A 3620-nucleotide genomic window follows, 5' to 3' on the forward strand; every position below is an offset into this window, starting at 1 on the left:
GAAAACGGGTGCATACGAGTAGAATTGTTGATGAAACTGAACGAGGATGTATTTGTAAGCATTTTTGTTAAGTAGAAGTATTTTGATAAGTGTCTTGAAGTCTTTCAAAAGTGTATAAATACATATTAAAACACTACATGTAAATACATTTTAACTGAGTCGTTAAGTCATCGTTAGTCATTACATGTATATGTTGTTTTGAAACCTTTAGGTTAACGGTCTTGTTAAATGTTGTTAACCCATTGTTTATTATATCTAAAGAGATGTTAAATTGCTTCATTATCATGATATTATGATATATAATATATCTTAGTATGATATATATATACAGTTAAATGTCGTTACAACGATAATCGTTACATATATGTCTCGTTTTGAAATCATTAAGTTAGTAGTCTTATTTTTATATATGTAGTTCATTGTTAATACACTTAATGATATATTTACTTATCATTTAACATAATTAACCAAGTGTATCAATATCTTAATATGATTCATATGTACTTAGTAAGACGTTGTTATAACGATAATCGTTATATATATCGTTTTCGTGTTTCTTAATTCAATAGTCTCATTTTTATGTATATAACTCATTGTTAAAATACCTAATGAGATACATACTTATCATAATATCATGTTAACTATATGTATAACCATATATATGTCATCATATAGTTTTTACAAGTTTTTAACGTTCGTGAATCACCGATCAACTTGGGTGGTCAATTGTCTATATGAAACCTATTTCAATTAATCAAGTCTTAACAAGTTTGATTGCTTAACATGTTGGAAACATTTAATCATGCAAATATAGTTTTCATTTAATATATAATCATGGAAAAGTTCGGGTCACTACAGAGCACACTTTTGAGGGCTCAACCATGAAAGGACCCGTTCATATACATTATAAACGATTCACAATAGTTGATTACATTGCGAGGTATTTGACCTCTATATGATACATTTTACAAACATTGCATTCGTTTTTAAAAGACAATCTTTCTTTACATCGAAAATTGACAGGCATGCATACCATTTCATAATATCCACTATCCAACTATAAATTGATTTAATAATAATTTTTGATGAACTCAATGACTCGAATGCAACGTTCTTCGAAATATGCTATGAAAGACTCCAAGTAATATCTTTAAAATGAGCAAATGCACAGCGGAAGATTTCTTTAACACCTGAGAATAAACATGCTTTAAAGTGTCAACCAAAAGGTTGGTGAGTTCATTAGTTTATCATAATCATTTATTTCCATCATTTTAATAAACCACAAGAATTTCATTTCCAGTTCTCGTAAATATACGTCCCATGCATAGAGACAAAAATAATCATTCATATGGTGAACACCTGGTAACCGACATTAACAATATGCATATAAGAATATCCCCTATCATTCCGGGATCCTCCTTCGGACATGATATAAATTTCGAAGTACTAAAGCATCCGGTACTTTGGATGGGGTTTGTTAGGCCCAATAGATCTATCTTTAGGATTCGAGTCAATTAAGGTGTCTGTTCCCTAATTCTTAGATTACCAGACTTTAATAAAAAGGGGCATATTCGATTTCGATAATTCAACCATAGAATGTAGTTTCAATTACTTGTGTCTATTTCGTCAAACATTTATAAAAGCGCATGTATTCTCAGTCCCAAAAATATAAAGGGTAAAAAGGCAAATGAAACTCACCATACTGTATTTCGTAGTAAAAATACATATAATGTCATTGAACAAGTGCAAGGTTGGCCTCGGATTCACGAACCTATATTAATTATATATATTTATATGTTGGTCAATATTTGTATAGCAATTTAGGTCAGGTCATAGTGTAATCCTATCCTATAGCTCGAGTCTGACTCTACAGTATAGTAACATGTTATATTACTCATGCTCAATTAAGATTCTAGTAAAAGGTGACGTGTGAAATAACATAACACAAATGGTTTCATAATCATAAAATAGTATTTTAGGTTTTTTTTTTTTTTTTTTAGAGAAAATCAACACAAAAAGTTAACTGAAAAGTTAACAGGAAAAGTCAAAGTTCAAAGTCAAAAGTCAAAGGTTAAAGTCAAAAGTCAAAGGTCAAAGTAAAAATGAGGTCGCATGCAAATATATAATAACTTATACAAAAATGATTTTCGGTCAAACATGACTAAACGGGCCACTTCAGCTATTTTTAGAAAAATTATCGGAACTCCGATTGATAAACGGCCAAAGATAAAAGTTACACATTACCAAAAAGATTAAGCATAAATATTACAGAAGTAAACTAAACCTAGACAACTCGTAGTTGCCAACGCATTTTCGGCGTTTCAAAGTTAATTTTTCAGCTTTAATAAATTTACAAAAGTGACCGAGTAGCCTACTTTGGAGATTTTTAGAAAATTCCTCAAAACTCGTATTGACAAACGGTCAAAGCCTGCAAATTCTCGTTACCACAAAGATATAACATGATTTTTGACAAGAGTAAACAAATATCAGGCCAACCATGACAACTGATACAAAATTGACATTTTTAAATAAAAAAGTTTCAGCTCTTTTTAGAATTTTAAAATGTGACCAAACCGTCAACTTTGATGATTTTTAGAAAAATCGTCGAGACTCGAATTGACAAACGGCCAGAGTCTTTTGTTAAACCTTACAGCAAAGAATTCAGTGGTATTTTTTTTTATATATGAAACAACGCAGATCAGCGAGAATTTCAGTTCCCGTTTTGACATTTCATCAAAATTTGCAAAACTTCTTTTGTCCATAACTTGACAACCGTTCAACGAAACGAGACGTGCTTAATATGAAAATTCATCTACTCGATGAGTAGAATCCAAATAAATACTTTTTATAACCCAAAAAATTAGTTCACTAATTATCATCAGCAATTTTAATTACGAAATTAATTATGCAATTTGTTTATTTCATAACTTTCTAACCGTTACTTGGATTCAAGTGATTCTTAAACCAAAATTCAACTATTTTTCGCTAGCTTTCCAATGATATGCATATCTTATATCTTATCTCAATCGTATATGTAACTAATTCAGGAATCAACATAACCTATCTAATGGCAATATCAAAAGTACAAGCATGCATAATCCTATATACTCGAGCACTAGTCAGGGATACACTATTAGTATGTAAAAATTAAATTATGAGTACTCACATATCAATATTGAGATTCAATATTGCAGGAAAGGTACGTAAACGCAACGGAGATGATAAACACTATATTGACCTCACGAGCATACCCATGAACCATACTCAATCACCTCCATAGCTATAACCCATAATTTCCTTAATCCTATCCCACTCGAAAAAACAACTTCGAAATCACTCGGACAGCACTCCGTCATAATATTTTATGTATACTAATAATATCTTGAGATAATACGGAGTAAATATATATATGTAAATCGATTGAGAGAGTTTAGAGAAAACTATTTTCAAGTTTCTATGAAATAATGAAACCTATTGAATTCTATTTATAATAGATTTTATTAAAGTGAATTATTAAAGTATGAATTATTAAAGTGAATTATTAAAGTATGAATTATTAAAGTGAATTATTAAAGTATGAATTATTAAAGTGAATTATTAAAGTATTAATTATTAAAGTG

The sequence above is a fragment of the Rutidosis leptorrhynchoides genome, chromosome 1 (assembly GCF_046630445.1).
Source record: "Rutidosis leptorrhynchoides isolate AG116_Rl617_1_P2 chromosome 1, CSIRO_AGI_Rlap_v1, whole genome shotgun sequence".
NCBI lineage: Eukaryota > Viridiplantae > Streptophyta > Magnoliopsida > Asterales > Asteraceae > Rutidosis > Rutidosis leptorrhynchoides.